The 19,660-nt window shown below is 44.5% G+C and overlaps 1 protein-coding gene across 2 annotated transcripts in view; it reads left to right on the plus strand.

Moving 5' to 3' along the window:
* The window catches only part of LOC142802086 (calcitonin gene-related peptide type 1 receptor-like), a 156,868-nt gene that overhangs the window by 110,324 nt on the left and 26,884 nt on the right, over positions 1 to 19,660 (plus strand). For both annotated transcript variants that reach the window (XM_075887574.1, XM_075887575.1), the window contains exon 2: positions 3,877 to 4,084. The gene's annotated coding sequence lies outside the window, so the exon portion shown is untranslated. The remainder of the gene's footprint in view (positions 1 to 3,876; positions 4,085 to 19,660) is intronic.

The following is a 19,660-nucleotide window of genomic DNA, read 5'->3' on the forward strand; positions in this document are numbered from 1 at the left end:
TGATCTATGGAGCTCAAAATGAGGAAAGGGAAATGTCTGTCGCTCTCCTCTGTAATGAGATGTTATCTTGTGAAAGGTAACGAGAAAATCACTGTGGAGGAGCTTTCCCGAACTCACGCGAGAGACCAGCCCGTCACGGCATGTGAAACCTCACGCATGTATAGTGGGCTATTTCGTTTGGGTTCAGGGGACCCGGTAGTACGTTTGACCCCATGTGAGCTGAAAACTAGGCTATGTGATGAAGAATGTCGGAGGGGGGTCTGCCGAGGAGAATCCTGGCTGCATCTGTGGCTATCAATCCTGATGCAAACGCTCTAACGGCTGCTCGGAAGTCAGTGTAGGTCGTTGCGCGTTTTGAGTCCACCAATTCCAGTGATACAGCAGTCTGTTCTGCTACACCGACTGAGGAGGTCTTCAGCGAAGCGGCCGAGAGGAGTTCTCTTCTCTCATTGACAACTGCCACAGAAAACTTGTTGCCGCCGGCGTGGCGCGCTGCATCAACAAATGTTTCCGTTCCGGAGAGCTTCCGTATGAAAGCCGTAGCTCTCGTTAATCTACGACCTTCATTGTATTTGAAATGTCATTTTCTAGAAAAGGGTCAACAGAAACTGTATTCCTTGTTTGGTGATCCAGTTGCATAGTTTCTCCCTGATTAAAGATAGGACGAAGGCCTGCTGCATCTAGAAGTTGTCTTCCTGTTTTGCAATTTGATAACTGAATGATTTGGGCCGACCTCTATGCTTCGATCAATTCAGTAGTGGCATAATGCGTTCCGATCTTCATAAACTTTTCAGTGCTAGGCGTGGTTGGGATACCGAGCACTTTCTTAACACTTTTACGCATGCGCGTGTCCAACTTATCCCTCTCTGTTTTGGTGCAAAAATGTGCATGCACAAAAATGGTACATACAGTCCCCCTGACATTGATTCATTGGGTATGGGCCGCATAAAACATGTACGTGATTAAAAACATTCCCACTAAAAAAAGCGAAAAATTACATGTATCCGACCCCCTTCCTACGCGGAATGATACCTAGCTGTACATAAATTCGTAACTATTCCTGATCCTGGTACGAATACGAGAGCATAGCCACTGTATGAACCCAACGTTTCTCAATAAAAATATCTGAACTTTAACGTCCCAAAAACTACGATACGATTATGAGAGACGCTTTAGTGGAAGGCTCCACAAATTTACCAGCTGGGGCTTTCGAAAATGCACCTAAATCCAAGTACACGGGTCTAAAACATTTTTGCCTCTGTCAAAAATGCACGCACTGCAGCTGGGATTCAGTCCCGCGACCTTCGGCTTATCAGCCACAATCATTCGACCACCGCGGCGGGCACCCAACATTTCTTCACGAATCTTTTAGCAGCGCATCGGTCAGGGGACTATGCCTCAGCGCACCACGTTGGCGTAGGTCCAGCGCGGACGTTTATTGAAACAACCGACCGTGTACAAGCGAGCCTGTTATTGTTATGTATCTTGAAGAGGAAGCTCGGGCGAGTAGACAATCTTTCGGCCAGGTTACGAAACTATCTGCGCGAAAAAGAGCTAATGAATTCCGCGCTGGTACGCTACATCTACGTAAAGAATCCGACACGTACAGTACCATCTGCCAATACTTTCTCGCGGAATATTTACGAGCGGAGTAGCTGCGATCTCCCCATTACAAACTTTGAACTCAAATCAAGGTATCTCTGAGTAAATTTATGAAGCAGGTTTTGTTGTTCACGAGGTTTCTTCAGTTACGTCACTCACGGAAATGAAAGCAGTTTTTTTTTCGCTCTTAAAAAGTAAGTACAGCCTTGTAGATGAACAGTGAAAGAAGTATGTACGCAAGTACCTACAGACTTTACGATTCCTGGTATACGAACCTTGCGAAAGAACGGTCGTTGTTTTGCACGAGTGTCGACGTGCCAGTAGGGAAGGTGTAATTCTCGATGATTCAAATTCGATGCTCGGAGCACGTGCCTCTTGTTGGTGAGGGTAACGGTGAGGACGAGAGCAATCCGGTAAACAGCCATGCAGACTGTGGTACTCGGTGGGGCCGGTGGAGCACTGCAATAGATCCTTCTGCAACTCGGTGAGTGGCGGGGCACGTGAGGGCAATGCTGGCAACTAATCGCAAGCAACATTCCGCCAGCACCCCTAAAAAAGCCCTTACCACACGCTCACATTATAACACTTCGCGTGGCACGCCATCTCCTTGTTTGCGGCATCACCACCCCCCGCCCCCTCCCCTTAGAGACACGGCAAGACGCCGAGCCTGCACGCCCACACGTTGACGCGTTGTAACGCGTTCGTTTAGTCATGGCTTTAGATTTATAGACTGAACGCCGGTGTAGTGGATGCAGTCACCATGCGTCACTACTGCTCTATCTCACAGTCAGCCTCATCGTCACCTTATATCCTTCAGCACTCAGTCACTCCCAGTATAGCGTTTAATCGCCTAGCATGCAATGTGCATGTATTGAGTTGAACTGCACTCTTAACAACTGCGCGCATGTATTGACGTTAGAGCATAAAACGTCGCGTTGGGCTAACGTGAATTGAGTGTCTTTCTGTAATCTCTTGATATAATCTCGAACAGAGGGTACCCTACATATTAAAGAATATTTTTCTCTCCTGTACTACATCACGATTAAACGTTGATGTTTGTAGGCGCCCCGCAGAGACATTTCACTTGTTTGTTTTTTAGGTGTGCCACTTTCACAGCCTCACATGTGACGAACACAAGCTGAAAAAATTTGTTCTCTGCAACCGCCTGCGAACTATGAGTGGGTGTAAACTAAAGTTACCGTGTACCGAAATTGAAGATTGCAAAATCACAAACTGAAGTTATACAGCGTTTATTCGTATAGACCTCGGATTCTACATTTCGAGAACTCTTATTCTCAGGTCATTCGCAAGCTCAATTAGAGTAAACGATAGACGTACATGCGAATGCGCTGGGCTCGTTCAAAAGCTTTCATTAAAAAAATTAGGCTGTTCGACTTCACTGCGAGTTTCGGCGAGCAATGTTTGCGACATCAAGGTCCGCATGTTGACATCTAATCCTAACGTCAAGTTTACGTTTAACTTATAAGGCGGCTTCATGCGCTCACATCTAAACATAGACCACCACCAGAGTTCCCTCGGTTTAGTGCGCCTGCCAAAGTGGGCTCTTTTATGATGATCGTAATCATGAGTTACGTTACCAATCATAATTATTTAATAAGAAATTTAAATAGATGACGTGGTCGATTGTTTGTTGAAACAGGTACCTAAGTGCCCCGAGGCTATATTGTAGGGCGGCTAATTCAGAAGTGAAAAGGAAGTATATTCAACACACAAAAACAAGTGTACACTTGTGTATCGGTTTGGAACATATCGACATTCAGTTAAACGTTATGCAAACTGCACTTGTTTTGTGGATGCGTCGAGCTTCGATCATTAGATAACTTGATAGGTCTGCATTAGAGTACATGGTTTTTTAGCTTTAAAACAACGTGTATTTATGCTTGTGTGTCGTCTGTAGTGTTCACAGATATTCTGTGCAGTGTTGTTATTGCCCGAAACATGCCGTGTCAAGGAGATCAACTATGTTGCTTCCAAAAGTTTCTGTTAAAAGAACAAGCTTACTTTAATACTTGCGAGTACACATTTATACTGTAAAAATCTCTTCAAAAGTAACATAATAATAAAATGGTAATGATGATGCCAATGGTGGTATAGTTCAGCCTGTCTTGACGGGCCAGTATGCAAGCTTCTATAATAACATTTTAGAAAAAAAAAACAAGAAAGTTGACAATGGAAGATTCTTATGCTATCGGTGATGGAACTTATGAGGACAAATTCACGCTTATAGTTAACACAGCGGCTCGTTCTACGCAGGAAGTGTTCGTCGGCCATGGAAATCGACGAGTCTGTCCCCTGGACGAGCCATCACAGCTGTCATGTATGCTTCTATCCCAGGCCATCCTTGCCCTCGCCTCCAATGTGCCACTGCGCGACTAATCACGTAACGGACTTTCAGTGACTGCGGCTGCCTTTAAACCTTCTTCAGGGAAGCGTGCTTTCCAAATTCAGGACCATTTCAACGGTAAGACACTTCCGCTTCTCATGTCGCCTTTGTGCATTGCTTCATAGGTGTTAGTGTCTTTACAGAGCAAAAACATCCAGGTTAAAGCAGTAGCTGCCAACTTTGTTAAATCCCGTACATTTGCACAGACTAAATCAGTTAAGGTCAATAGGATTGAAATGCACCTTCTTTCAGCTGACTAGCCCAAGGAAGAGGACGTGACCTGCTAGCTCCGACAATGGCGTTTTAGCGGACGCCTTCTATGGTACAAGAACGGCATGAGAGAAAGAGTTGAATAAAAGTGAAAATAAGGCAGGAAGGTCAAGCAGAAATATAACACTTGCTTTGCTACCCTACACCAAACGAAGTGAGATTAAGATAAAGGGGGCAATAAGAGGGAAGGATTTATTCAATGGCTTAGGTTAGGCAAATACAGCTTTTCTGTAAACATCAACACGAGCGAGTTAGTAAATAAGAGGTGACATAAAAGCAACGAATAATTGCTCGATGGTAATTTACTGGCAGGGGAACGCTCACTAGCAATTAAAAATATCCGTACACTCCTGTCATAGTTTGAACGCAAATTTGGCGAAAAGCATAATGGGGATAGTACACTCGTTCGAGCAAAGACACATTTGAAAAATAAACAAACCGAAAGAGCATATACGGGCATATAAGACCTTCCTGGACGTTCAACAACCACTTATCACACATGTGTTAGCCAGCGTGATCCCCGCTTAATATCTTCTATATCTCACCAATATTACTGTTGTGTAGTCGTCATTCGCCTTGATACACGTGGGAAAACTTTCTCAAACGTCAACTGGGCTGCGTTTATCTTTGCGTTTTTTTTGTATGTACCCGTTTTGGTAGCTTTACAAAAAATTTCACCAGCCATGGTGGAGCAAATGCAGGACTATTTAGTCTTCGTAAGGTAACTGCTTAGGTTATGTGGGTGATCATTGTCTTGGGTGTACAGCATGGGCGCTAAACAGACACGCAAAGAGAACAGAAAAAAAAGCGCGTGTATTTTCCTTTCAGAAATATTGGGTTTTTGTGCAGGACCGAAATAGCTTTTTGAATAAACAAAAACTCGAAAGCTGAAACTTGAGGCACCGGTGTTTAGCGGTAGGTTGAACCCGACATGACACTGATGCCTTTGCACATGTTCTTGATTCTTAATGAGGTGAGACACACGTTTGACTTGGATTTACAACAGTGTTTGTTTCACATGCCCCATATTCTGCCTCGTATGATCACGGTCATAGAGGAGTGTATACAATGAGTGGTTAACTGCGTTTCGCCACGCGTTAGTGACAGTGGTTGTTCTCGAACCGCAGGTTGTAAGGGACGCCGCAACCGAAACCAAAGTGCCGCAGGAGAAACTCCCATCGAAAGCGGTCGTTCGCTCCGGCGAATGCGCTCCCGCAATAATCAAGCTGACGCCGCAACGCCAATTGTTGAGCCTACGCCGTGTCGCCTATGGGCAGAAATAGATTAGATGCCTTTTTCCCTTCCTCAAGAACCACGCATTCATTGTTCGGTGCGGCGTTGTTGCAAGCGTTTGAGATCATGAAATATATATTGCTGCGTGGCGTGGTTTACAGGATCCACCCGCGATCGGCGCTTGCATTCCCGTTCACGATTTAGCGTGGCTTGGAAGGCTGCCGTATCATTGGTACGCCGTTGGTGCCAGCATTTGATATCCCGGGCCTGTTTTTGTGCCCGGGCTTCCCCGTCGGCCCGGCGTGTGAGAGGGGGGGAGGGGGAGCGGTTATGTTTAGAAGAAGAAAAAGAAAAGAAAAGTGAGCCCCGCAACTGTCTACAACAGTGTGCGACACCTCAGCAGTAGCTTACAAGGGATGGGGGTGAGGAGGGATTAAAAGGATAGGAATAAAGGTGTAGAAAGCGACGACAAGTCTAGGGGATAGAAGAGATAGAAAAGATGGTAACACGGTCACAGAAGTCCGAGGACGGGGCACGACTTGCGAGAGCTCTTGTCGACGTCAGGAGATGGCGTGGAGCCAGTCCAGTGGGTCAGAGCTACATTGTCGTCGGAGGTCGGTGCCAGGAGATGACGTAGGGCGAGCCCAGTCGGCCAGAGCTACGCTGACGCCGGAGATCGCGAGCGCACAACTGGTCGGCACGGAATCCAGCAAGCGAGTCCGTGTATGAGAGATCTCTCACGTCTCTATTGTCGGAGCTTTTCTAGAGTTGTTCGTGGCATACCCATATGGAAGGCTTCAGGAGAAACTGTTGCGCGCACGCTCGGCGCCACGGCTGTGACGGGACGGACGACGTCACTCATAACGCAGCCAATGGCCGGCCTGTTTAGGTACGACGCTGAGAATGACGTAACTGATAGGACAGCCAATGGTGACCGCTGGTAACATCGCTGTCGGACGAATTTTTGTTTCTCCAAGTCATATACAGCTTTCGCTGTGAAACAATGCCCGGTGAAGTCAGCTTCAAGTTCTGGCTCGATGGCTCGATGTATTATCTGCTTTATAAGCAGACCTTGATGTTTTTTATTAATTATACTAGGCCCCTTGGCGTTTGTGTTATAGTAAAAAGCTCGCTCTTCAGTATTTGTCAATAAACGGTCTGACGAAAATGATGATAAAGGAGGGACGTTTTACACGGTTATTTATGAATCAGTCTTCGACCTCACATGCACCAATTGCAAGCAAACAAAGACAGCTAAGGTAGCAATGAATTTAAACTGAAATAAAATGGCTTTTATTTCTTATGTTGGCACAACTAGCCATGAAATATCACATTATTTAGTTAGACCGCATTGCTAGTAATGCTTTCTCTGGGAAACAAAACAATATTTCAGTTCTCTGAGCCAACATCGTATATCGTATTGTTTCTTGAGGAGAAAGAGCGTACAAAATTTTCTTTCAACTCGCTTTATGCTTAACAGTTCGGTATTCACGACTTTTACTAAGAGGAAAAAAAGAGCAACACACAAGTGCAGTCATTCATTCATTCATTCATTTATTTATACTGTTAGCCCAGAAGTGGGCCGTTACAGGGTGGAAGTACAAACAATTATTTGCAAAACAGAAGTACCGTACAGGTCTCGAGATAATTTCTCGGTATTATTGTGACCAGCAACTCGAAGTTATACATAACATACATAAATGGAACACACATGCGATGCAATACATACGCGCAGAACAGCACATGACGCATTTGAGGCGGCACTTTTGCACCGCGCTGAAGATTTGAAAGACAACTACTGCAGGATCATGCAACCAACAAAAAGTACACACACACGCAAAAAAAAACATATGTCACTGTTATTCGGAAAATAAACGTTTTAGATTCTGTTCAAATGATGTAAGCGAGGAACAACCAATTATAGACTCTGGCAGCATATTCCAATCTTCAATAGCACGTGGAAAGTAACTGAACTTAAAGCAATCGTTACGTGGGACTAGGGGTGGTATATACATATTATGGCGATGTCTGGAGTGTTCTTGTGTGTTGACCTGGAAGTAATCTGAATAGTTTAGTTTAAATTGATTATGAATTAACTGGAAGAGGAATTTCAGACGCTCAATCCTCGTCCTAAGTTCAGGACTATCCAGTCCAGCTTTTTTACAGAGTTCAGTAGGAGAATGATGTCGGCTATATTTATTAAAAATAAATCTCGCACCAAGTCGCTGTATTTTTGTTATTTTATTGCAGTTTGTCTTTGTGTAAGGGTCCCAGACAATTTTAGAATATTCGATAATAGGTCTGACAAGAGTTTTGTAAGCAAGACACTTTATATCAGATGGGGCGGTATAAAGGTCATTCATAGTTTCGACTGGGACGTCCGTATACATCACAATGAGGTGGAACTGTAAAAATAGGAATATTGCAGCATCACGCCAGCAACAGCCTACAGCAAATACCTGGTAAATTTCAGCTCCCTTATTGCCAAATTCAGCCATCCATTCTTTGAAGCTTATCTCTAGGTTTCAAATCGCACGGGCTGCTACGAAATCGGTCCGCTAGATTTTGGCTCTCAGAAACATAGACGGAACATCGTTTTCGCTCCACATTTGTCTGAAGCGAAGCTATCCTTTCTTAACTGCAAGACAGAGTTCCATTTTCTTTAACGTGAAGCTGGTGTTCGTTTACTTTATCCATCCGATAGAAGGGTACGACGAATAAGTAGTGGATTGTAAGCCTGTGAGTAAGAAAAAAATGACTAGACAGTTAGGAAAGAGGCACAAAGTAGGGTACGGGGGAGGCAGCAGCTGCCTATTGAGCAGAGGGTGAAACGCATCGGAGCGCTAAGGAATTCAAATACCTATACCTGCGAAAATCGACGCAGTACATTTTTCGTCAGCTCACCATATAGCCGCTCCGTTCTCGAAGGCATGTACACTTCCTCTCTCCTGGTCCCATCTCTCCCTTCCTCCTCGTCTGTTCTTTTCTTCTTTTCCAACTTCCCAACCCTTACTACCCTAGCTCCTTCTGTGTCTCCCGTCATATGACCGGGAAGCGAATCTCGCCTCCTCTTTCAGCGCCGATAAGCCAGCGTTCTTTCAACCCTACGTCCATCCTGCGCCACTTTTTTTTTTTGCCAGCCTCAGCGCCCCGTAGGAAATTGAGTTTTCCCAACGACAAGTTCATTGAGGCTATCGGGCCGTTGATCCGGTCTGTCTCCAGTTCCCTGAATCTGCACTTCCTTTTGCAGTTATGTGCTTCGGGGCATAGCGCCTCTCTCTCGCCCTCTTTAAGCTCGACCCAAGGATAGTCGAGATTTCCCACCGCGGTTCAGCGAACAATGCCTTATCGACCCTCACACATTGTAATCTAAAGCACGCGCAGAATCAGTTCTACCGTTTTGTGACAAAAAAAAATAAACAAGACCCTTCTGCTATCACGTATGATAGCTTTCGCGCTTTTTTATTTACGTTCGTGGGCCTTCGGTGGCCTAGAAAATTTCAAATTTCTCGCTTTTTACTTCTTAGTTTTTTTTTTGTTGACTGAAGCTCGGATTATGCATATCTTACTTCGGGGAGTCATGGCCGCGACCTTTATTGAGAAGCAGGGCGCGATCTGATGTCAAATTGAAATCTTTTGACTTCACTACTTCTGCACTGCATCGCCCGGGTGTCAGATTTACTATCCTCGGCGCTAGAGTCATTTTAGTGGCTTGCCTCATTTGAAGTGCACTATGAACTGACCATGCGCCCCATTTTCGAGTAGTCACATTTTGTGCCCTTTTTAGCGCCCCGAGAAACTAATCATTGCCTTTTGCACGAAAGAAAGCTAAAGATCTCTTAAAACTGAAAGCAAAAAGAAGACAAAATTATCGCATCTATTTTACCTCGGCGCATAATTAATTCGGTGAGTTCTCCTTTGTTAAGCCTTTCGCCAACACTGATAAGATATGAAATTACGGAATGGCGTTGCCCGACCAGTGCGCAATATCTTAAATTTGAATCCAGATTATAGAAGCTGACGACTGCCAGCAGCTCTCGTATAATGTTTGCGTTGTTAAAGCACAGAGCCCAAACAAAAATGTTGTGTTGCTCAGCTTCCCTTTACTATGTTCCCCACGGTAAATTGCGTACAAGAAAAAAAACGTTGTGCGTGACACATAGCATAGGTATTGTGAATGTTATTCCTGCAAAAGGTTCCACTGATGTAAGCCTTTCGTGGCGCCTTCTGGGAGTTTCGGGTTTTCCGATGGCAGCACAGCCATCGGAAAACCCAGAAAGTTCTCGATAGCTGGTGCCGCGCAAGTTCTCCGCAAAGGCATTCTACGCCCTACAGGAATTCCGTCGTTGACGAATTTTCTTCTAGCCGATCAATACCCGCATGCTTGAGAGCTGCGAAAAGTCCTACAGTCATCGACTGCACGTGCGTTTAGAATGCACATACCTTCGCACACAATACGTTTTTCCACAACTTTGTGTTCGCAGTTTTAGTGCAGCTGGTGCCAAGCTTTACGCTTTTGGAGGCACCGCAGTGCATGGGCAAAGATGACGCAAAAATAATTTTGGTCTCCACTCGTACTAAGTTTCGGTGCACTTCGCGAGTGCATTTCACAATAAATGAGCGCTCTTCTCCCTTGTGCACGTATTTGGTTGCGTACATTATTCCACGGACGTATCGGGCGCCGGAGATTGAGAATGCTGCATGCGCTGAAAGTTTCTTGACAGCAACGCACCACTACTATTTTAAAAAGAAGTTGAGCTATCTTACGGTGCGTGCGCTCATGAGTTATGAAGTCTAAGGAACGACCGTAAAAGTCTTTCCTGATTCGGTGCTATAGCTGAACTGCCCTCTTGACAAATCGTTGTGCGGTTTGTCTTCTTGACATCTTACTGAAAGCGCCGGGAGGCTTTAAGAAAGGAAAGAAAGAAAAAACAATACGTAAGCAGAAAACTGGTTCTAGAATCCAGCTATAAATCTCGGACATGCCAAAACTTTTTGTCCAGTGCTTGAACTAGCCCGCATTATTTCTGCCAGATGCCGCCTCACTTGATTGACTGAAGAAGAAAGTGGTCCACGTCACAACAACAAAGCTCAGACACCAATTAAGCCATGAGGAGATGACTGATATCCACGCCTGTTTATTTATTTAACTAAAGATCGCTGACAAATACCAGTGTATTTCAATGGCAATGTTTTTCAGATTACAAAATCCTCTATGTTTATATTAACCCATTTACTCTAGCTTGCTATCTGTAGCTATACTGGCTACAATTACAGAGCAAAACATTTGTCAGTGTTCTTGAGTCCAAATTTGTTTTATCCCACGTTAAGGTGAGCATGATGCCGGTGAGATTACGGCTCGTTAATAACAACTGATTCTATGTTACCACCGCTGTCAGCAGTCGATTTCATACTGGCTCACTCAGGAGCGTAACATTATAGACGCAAAGTGGGTTTGATGCGTTTAAAAAAAGGATTCTGAGAACACGGATAGTATCACAAACCCTAATATTAAATTTTCAATCGTACTGTTTAAAATGCGCATATGATCAAAGTAGTTATCGCTGCGATAGGTGAATTACTCCGTTTCAGTGGCCACAAACACTGGGGATACTAGACTCAAATGGTCCGCCGTGGTAGAACAGTGGTCAGGGGGCTCGGCTGTCCAGCCGAAGGTGACAAGTTTGACCCCCGTCACGGTTGTCGCATTTCAATGGAAGCGAAATGGTAGAAGCTCGGGTATTGTGCGATGTAAGTGCACGTTAAAGAACACCAGATGTTCGAAATTTCCGCTGCCCTCCCCTACGTCTTCTGTCATAACCATATCCTCGTTTTGGGGGCATAAAAACCCCAGATAACAATATCACGAGATGCAAATGGACATCTAGATACAAAATGCGGACGTCAAGGTGAGCGCCGATTTTCGATTACCAAAGGTTGTCGTCCGCTCTCTCGTGTATGGCTTCTTTCTTTGTTGCTAAGTTAAACTATAAAATAACATTGCCTGTTGCGCCTAAAAAAGTGATCGAAGACAACACCAGGAAAATTCACCTGTATAATTTGATGTGTAATTTAATACCTTCCCTGCCTTTCCTCTCTATTTCTCTCTCTCCTTCTCTTTCTGATACCTTAATTTCTGCTAACTTTTTAACGTTTAGTACCGCATGTTTCTGCACAGATTCGCAAACTAATCGCGACACGCTGGTTCGCTGGATGTTTCAAGTTTCAAGTTTCAAGTTTTTATTCAACAACGATGTCAGTTTACAGAAAAGTGCGTACAGCATTGGTAATGCACACAAGGAGCCCCAACGTTAGAAACTGTCAGGGGGGCTACCATACATGATGTTAACGGGAGAAGAAACAAAATATACAACATTGAGTTGTATCTTCAGTAAGAAAAAGCTAGCATGTAGCTAGCATGTTAAACTGTTGCAGCTGATATAATGTTTCGCTATATTTGAAAGTATCCCAACTGTACGTTGTTCATCAACAACGGTGCTCTGATGATGATGGCGGCCTATTTTCATTTGAACAGGGATAGTGCTATTGCATTTCGTAATAATGTAAGGAGAATCATCATTATAATACTGCAAATTTGCTACCGACATCGCTACTAGTTGTACGCGGTTATCGATCACGTCCGACATGTTCCGCTGAGCAGCATGAAACCAATGTCATGAAGCAAAAATGATGTGTGGTAGGTGTTAGCATGAAATATTTGCAACCGAAAGGACGTCTTATTGCATGCATAAACAAATGTGCATGGAATATATGCGCATAAACACAACCTGGTGAGTTTCTTACGTAAAAAACTCCTTCAGTTCATGCCACTTGGCATTACAAGAGTGGGCCATAATGTGTCAGCAAATATGCTTAAATATGAAAATGCTTAACAGTCAAGAGTGTTTCGTCAAAACCAAACTATCGTCTATATGTAAACATAAAATGTGGACCCATATCATGTGGACCTCTCCTACGAACACGTTTAATAATGCTGAAGTTGAGACTGCAGATCTGTAGGTGCTCTTCAGTGCATCGTGGAATGCTTGCGAGGTCTCAGACGCACCCCATCACTCCCCTCGTCTTCCCTCGTTCGCCCAGACGGTAACGTTCAATGTCCTGATAAAGCATTCATGGCCGCAGAACAGACGAAAAAAATCACTGACTTATACGAATATGGCACCCTGACTGAGCACGTGGAAGGTTATCACGATGTTTCGGTACAAAGCACAGACCCTCGGCACGTATCACTTTCGTAGACCAGTGTTGGAGGAGGTGCTGAAGACGCGCGAACGACGCCCTGTCCACAGCAGGCCGCGGAACACGCACACGTGCTTAACGTTCGTGCCACGTGCACACACAAGCCATCAGGAGTCCCCGCGACGAGTGAAACATTCATTCTGATGCGCCTCCTCGAAGCCATTACACAGCGAGTACGCTGCACGCTTTGTTGACTCTATCCCTGCCAAGGCATGTGTTGTGGGCCGAGGAATCTCTTATTTATGGCACAACGGTGCATGCGGGTATCTCAGGGTGCAGCTTATTCCGGGCCCACGTGTCGCCAAGAGACTGACCGCGAGCCTTAGTAGCACGCGCGATGACAGTAGGTGGACGCGAACTCCTTTTTTGTTTCCACTGCATAAAGAACAAAACATTCGCCTTCGTAATATAATATTGAGAATCGCGACAGTCGAGAACGTGATAAATCCGCGGCTGGGTTTGATTCTGATTACTTCTACTACTACGCAGGAGTGCCTCGAGGCGTCTCCTTTTATATTTACTTCACTCTTATACTCTGCTTGGAGCGAGAATAAATACACACTATTTTTACAGCAACAAATAGGAAACTTTCTTTCATAATGATATTACCGCCAAGCTTGAGAGTCAAACCGCTCTATAAAAATCAGCGCTCACACTAATATTTAGTTAGTTATATCCGGAACTCGTAACATTATGCATGAACATTGGCTTGGCGCATTGGTATACAGTATGGCTTGCTTCAAAATGTTAGATACAAAAAAGGCCTTGTTTTGAGTCCCACTGCAGACGAGGCAATATTTATGCGGCTTTTTGTAGAGTACATTTTAGGAAGTGCGATCAGTTAGACCCACTTGTTTAGAACAACATTCGCAAACATTTGTTACCGCATTTCAACCAAATTTTAATGCACCAACCTCATTAAAAAATTTAGGTGTCCTGCTGCCTTTTACGGTTCCAGTCTCACGCCAACAAAACTGTTTTTTCTTGAAGTTGGTATTGCAGCGCCTCTTGCGTTTTACGTTTCGTCATTAAAAGAGTTGATGTCACTTAAATCATGCCTGAACCACCACCGTTCATATTAGTTGACTCCAACATATACTGTGCTATATCCCCTAACAAAGAAGTTGAACCTTACTTGGTATATTGCGTATTTATAATTGCGCAGCGTATTTTGAGCGATATAAATGTGTCTCGTATATTTGGAAGCACGCGCCTCTAGTTTTGCTTTCACGTTCCAGCAGGTTGTTCGTTCTTACGCTACTGCGGCACTAAAAAATCTTACACTATAGATTCAACATTAAGCGCCCATATGCAGAGATAGATATATGCGGAAACGTACAAGATGGTTTAGGCAAACTGTTTTCTTCAAGGTTTATAGCTTCATGTAGACTACTCAGTCACAAGTTTGGATCAAGTAATACTACGGCCTCGACGCTTATGTATTTCACTAGAAACACAAAAAACTTGAAAAGACAAACAAATTTTAAACCTTTACCTTGTCACTTATAATGATGCATCGCCAGCCTTCTCCGTTACAAAAATAATAATAAGGCGATGTTCGCCTCCTACAGATGCAGGCTGACATAAAAAGATAAGCTGAAATATTTCGTAAACAATGACGATCTGGTGCTTACTGAAAACACATAATAAAAATTGATGATGATTCGCTGCAGTGATACGGGACGAGGCATAGATCCGGGAACCTGACAGCATTCCTAACAAACAGCAATTTACTACAGTGGTTTTGGTAAGATCTTTGCGTTCAGCGCTGTCCTCAAAGTTGTATCATGTCGTCATTCACAGGAAACTTAAAACCGTGCACTGTTTTTACACACAGAAAAACTATGAAGTGAAAGGACTCTGTGCTTGCAAATGATAAAAAAAAGCATATGCGTTTGAATGACCTTCACACGGTACAGATAATTCTGAGCCCACATTCACAAAAAGTTTTTTCCCCTAAAAATTTTTGTTGGGGAAAATATTTCAGCCAGTCCATCGCGTGACATGCCGTTAGCGAAACTGACTGACCAGTAACAAACCGTACTTGCGGAAGTTATGTGCATTAGGCCCCAGAAGGTCCAGTGGAGCCCCGAACGTCACTGCGCGATTTTATAGCTTCAGCTATTTAGGTTTGGGCAGTGATGCGCGTTTCTTTGCGTTAGCAAGGATGACAAACATTACTGAGACATAACTGGACGGTGTCACCAGGGCAAACATAAGTTTCTATTGTGTGCTGACAAATTGTATCAGGGTAAAGGTACATGAGCTAAAAAAGACACGCATGAGGATAAATAAAAGCACGCAAGGCATACATCAGTTATGGAGTACGTACGGGAACATAATGCCTGTATGACCTGTGCGTGACATTCCTTGCCAAGCGCAGAATGAACATTAGTGCTGAAGACCGAACTCAGCTCACTCTCACGACGAATTCGCGCTGGAAGTTTGTAATTAGTTCGCGGAGAACTTGCGCGCAACGGAACGAATATTTGCATAATACGCCGAAAGGGCGTTCCGGGACATCTTAAAGTCAAACTCTTGCTCTCATAAGAAAAGAGAGAGAGAGAGAGAAATAGAAAGAAAGAGAGAGAGATAGGAGACGTATTTTTCACGCGTACGCAGCCACATTTGAATCAGTCGAAGTTCTTGACAAAAAAAAGAGCTCTTTTACACGAAGAGTTGACGAGGGGTATACGGCGACGTTTTTTTTTGGGGGGGGGGCATTTACTCAATACGCAATCAGGAGGGGTCATGTTGATACAACATAGGCTTCGAATACAGCTTACAAATATTACTATCAAAGGAAGAAAGGAAGGAAGAACAAGAGAGAAGGCAGGGAGGTTACCAGACACATACCTGGTTTGCTACCAAAGCTGGAGAAATAGGAAAGGGTAGTATAACGATGAGAAAGAAGAAAGAGAAGAGAAGGAGACAAAATAGTGTTAGTCAATGGGCTGACGCGCATGCAGCGGTGGCACAAAACAAAAGGTGAAGGCATTCACATAGGCCCTTTAGTTCTCAGAAAGCGTAAGAGGGCTTTGACTGCTATTTGAACCGATGAAACACGGCGACGGTGCTCCAGCATCTGCACACAGAGTGGCCGATCCTCAAATTGTCACAACGTGCCATATAGTTTCTTTTTTCTCGGATGAAAATTGAGAGCAACGACATAGCAGATGGCCGATGTCTTCTTCTGTGCCGCAGACCTCCATTTTCGCACTGTCGGGCCATCTAATGATGATTGTATATGCTCTCGTGAAGGCGACCCTCAACCACAGCCAACAAAGAAGTGAAGCTTCACGTCGACGAAGTCCACATGAAAGTCGAAGTTCTATTTGAGGGTTTATTTGGTGGGGTCTTGTATGTCTTATATATGCTTAGGGTGTTCCACTCCTGCAGCCAGAGACTACATGCCAGGGGACGAAGTTGTCTTGCAGCGTCTGTCTTTGGCAGAAGAATCAGAAGGGTGAGCTCTTGGTGGGATGTGCGAGCCGCGGTGTCTTCAGAATCATTGCCACTGATCTGACAATGACCAGGTAGCCACTGAAAACAGACCTCGTGGCCTGTTTCTGTGACTTGGTGGAAAAGCTTGACAATCTCGTACTGGAAACCTCTTCGAAGAACTGACTGACTGTTGTGTGAGCCAGGTTCTGAGTCAAGAAACAGAGTCCATTTACTCCGTCTCTTGGATGCGATGTTCTCTAGGACACCGCGCAAAGCCTCACGTTCCGCCGGCGTAGACGTAGCAACAAGTGACAACTTGATTGGCAAGGTTATTCCTCAAGCTTGTATCGCCACACCACCACCAAAACTAGACGCTGTGTTTGAACTATTCATGTATATGTGCACGTTGATACTATAAATGTCTTGCAAAAAAAACAGGCTCAATTATTTTAGGGTGCACAAAGACAAATTTACTTTCTTCTGCATTCCTGGTATTGAAAGACGTACTTGTGAAAGGGCCAGGCACCAGGGAGGATACACCAGCTTCTCCGCAGGCGTATAACCTGGCGTAAAGGATGCACGATGCACATAAACAACTGTATGAAATGTCGTACGGGGCCTCTCAGTAACAAGGCTCACCGTGCGGTGAGAAGGGTTCCTAGCATATAAGTAAGCATGCTTTCAACGGTGATGTGTAAACCAAGGGATTTTCGAAGAGCCTGGGCTTGAGTGTTTTGGAGTGTGGGCAGGCTACTTTTGCATGTGTTAGATATTACAGGTAGGCTGCACCACATAAATTCAATAAAAATACCTTGTACAGCTGTAACACAGTCTCGACGGACACGCCCCAAGTTTTCTCGGCAAGGAACCTGAACAAGTGGCAAATGACAGTCAGCCGTTTTTTCACGTAGTTTACGTGAGGGGTCCAATACAGGTCTGGGTCGATTATGACTTCCAAGAACCTGTGACTGTGGCTGGGTGACACCGCCTGGTGAACCACGACTGCACACTTCCCACTAGTGATCTCGAGCCCTTGTTTACGTAGATAGTGTGATGTCGCTGATTCTCCCTTTTGAAGTTGAGCGCGAAGTAGAAGTCAAGTCACACCGGACGTCCATACACAGAAGTCATCATCATAAAGTGAAAGTCGTATGCTTCTTGACTACTTGCCAACTAGTCCAGTGAGTGTTAGGTTGAACAACATCGGTCTTAGCACTCCGCCTTGCTGGACTCCTCGGCTACCGTACTCGGGTGACGGGCCATTCTCTGTCTGCACGTGAAATTACCTATTCTGTAGGTAGCTCTGAACCCACATATATATCTTACCACCGAGTCCTACTACTTCTAATGCGCTGAAAATGGCTTTGTGGGTGACATTGTCGTAAGCCCCTTTAGCGTCAACAAACAGAGCACCAGACAATCGTTTACAGGCCTTCTGGTGCTCTACTCATGTCACAAAGTTAACTACACTGTCAATTGATTAGTGGCCTCGTTATAACCCGCACATGGCATTTGGATATATTTCATAGAACTCTAAGTATCATTCCTGACGCGTTAGAATCATTCTCTTCTTGACTTTTCGCACACAGCTCGCGAGGGTGATCGGGTATCAGAAGAAAATGTCCAAAGGTGACTTGCCGGCTTTGAGAAGTGGAATCAGGCAACTTGGCTTCCATTCATGTGAAACTGTATGCCAGTTTGTCAGTAGTCGCTGTATAGCAGCAATAGTGTCTTACGAGCTTCATCTCCGAGCTTACACCAAGCGTGGTAGGCGATGCCATCAGGTTCTGGCGCTGAAGAACGTGTACACAAAGCAAGTGCAGCGTTCAGTGGAAATTTTACAAGTCTTAAGTACAAGCAAAGATTTTTCGGGTAGCAGGCTTTGCCGAATTGCAGGCTTTGCCAAAAAAAAGTGTCTTCAACTTTTGCTGCTAGACATTCCCACATGGTGTAGTGCTTGCACTAGTCTGTTATTTACGTACTGCACCAACAATTCACCTCGTATACTTGTGCGTTGTCGTCTGAATTTTTTCCTTTTTGCTGATGTTATTTCTCGCACATTCGCGCATATTTTAGATTTATTAAACTTTTCATAATCGAAGGCATACTTCAGTCACAATTTTATAGTTTCACCTTCAACTCTAGGTATTACTTTCATAGCTGGGAAAGGCAAAACAGCTCCAAATAACGAATTTTGAGAAAGACGGAACACAACACGGGTGCTTTTGACAACGCTCTTACTTCGTCCACTCTTTCTTATATAGTGTCCAAACTGCCACTATACGAGACAGTTATCACTATTTATGAGCCACAAAGCTCTAAAAGTGTCCTTCTTTATGTATGTTTAGCGTCGGATTCAATTCGGTAGCCCGAAACACGTCGTGGTCGCCATGTTTTACAAACACGTTGTCAGGATCATTCTCAACTAGCGATTTTGTAGCGAGCGCATCCAGTGTTCCTTCGCGTAATCGGTACAATTCCTTTACTGAGCCGTATAGCTTATACAGTAAACAAAAATTGGCAGATCCCACGTACCTGGGAAGGTTGGACGCACAGACATATGTTGAAGAGTTGCAGATGTTTATATAACCAGTTATTTGCACTTGCGCGACGATGCCAACGGGAACATACGTATTAGCAACACCAGAAGCTGATATGAAGCGCTCATGCTCGCGAGGATGCTGGCCCTGAATACTGCCACATAGATAAACTTCAGCGCATGGCAACTAACCACAATCGACGTTAACCCGACGTGACGGGTGTATGAAAAAAAAGCACATGTGTAATGTCTATAAAAGGGGGTAGGCAGCACCGCAAGCACTATTGACATTTCACGAAGATTAGCGCCTATTTGAAAAGCAGTACTGTGACCGCAGCACAGTGGTTAAATGCTTTATTGCCACGCAGATTGCTTCGGTTCGATTCCAGCTGGGACCCTGAAATTTATTATTTGCATTCGTCGGGTTGACGCTACCGGTTTCGGTTATTTCTTAACGCTCGCACGTTGAAACTGTCCATGTGCGTTCTCGTCGTTCCTGGGTAGATACTAAGTGTCAATCACTTGTGGCATATAACCACATACCAGTGGCACATACCTGCCCGCGGGTATGTGCCACTGTCTGGCGGGACGTGTTTAACGACATACATGACGGTATTGTGACATTAATGAGGTCTAGAGCAGCGCGTTATATTCTTCAAACCATCTTAATCTTCCATGCTAATTTTGGTTCACGCGAAGTTAATGGGGTGACCACGAGAGCGTCCAAACGTAAGCGGCTAGATAGATAGATATATGTATAGATAGATAGATACGCTCAAAGTCGCCGAAGTTTGCTAAGAAACGCTTCGCATTTAAAACAAAACAAGAATCACGCGCACCCGCATTTCACTTTCATCAATTCGCTTCGCCCTTTTTCTCTTCCTCCTCACTCACTCACCACTCACGTT

Source organism: Rhipicephalus microplus, chromosome 1 (assembly GCF_043290135.1).
Source record: "Rhipicephalus microplus isolate Deutch F79 chromosome 1, USDA_Rmic, whole genome shotgun sequence".
Classification (NCBI taxonomy): Eukaryota; Metazoa; Arthropoda; class Arachnida; order Ixodida; family Ixodidae; genus Rhipicephalus; species Rhipicephalus microplus.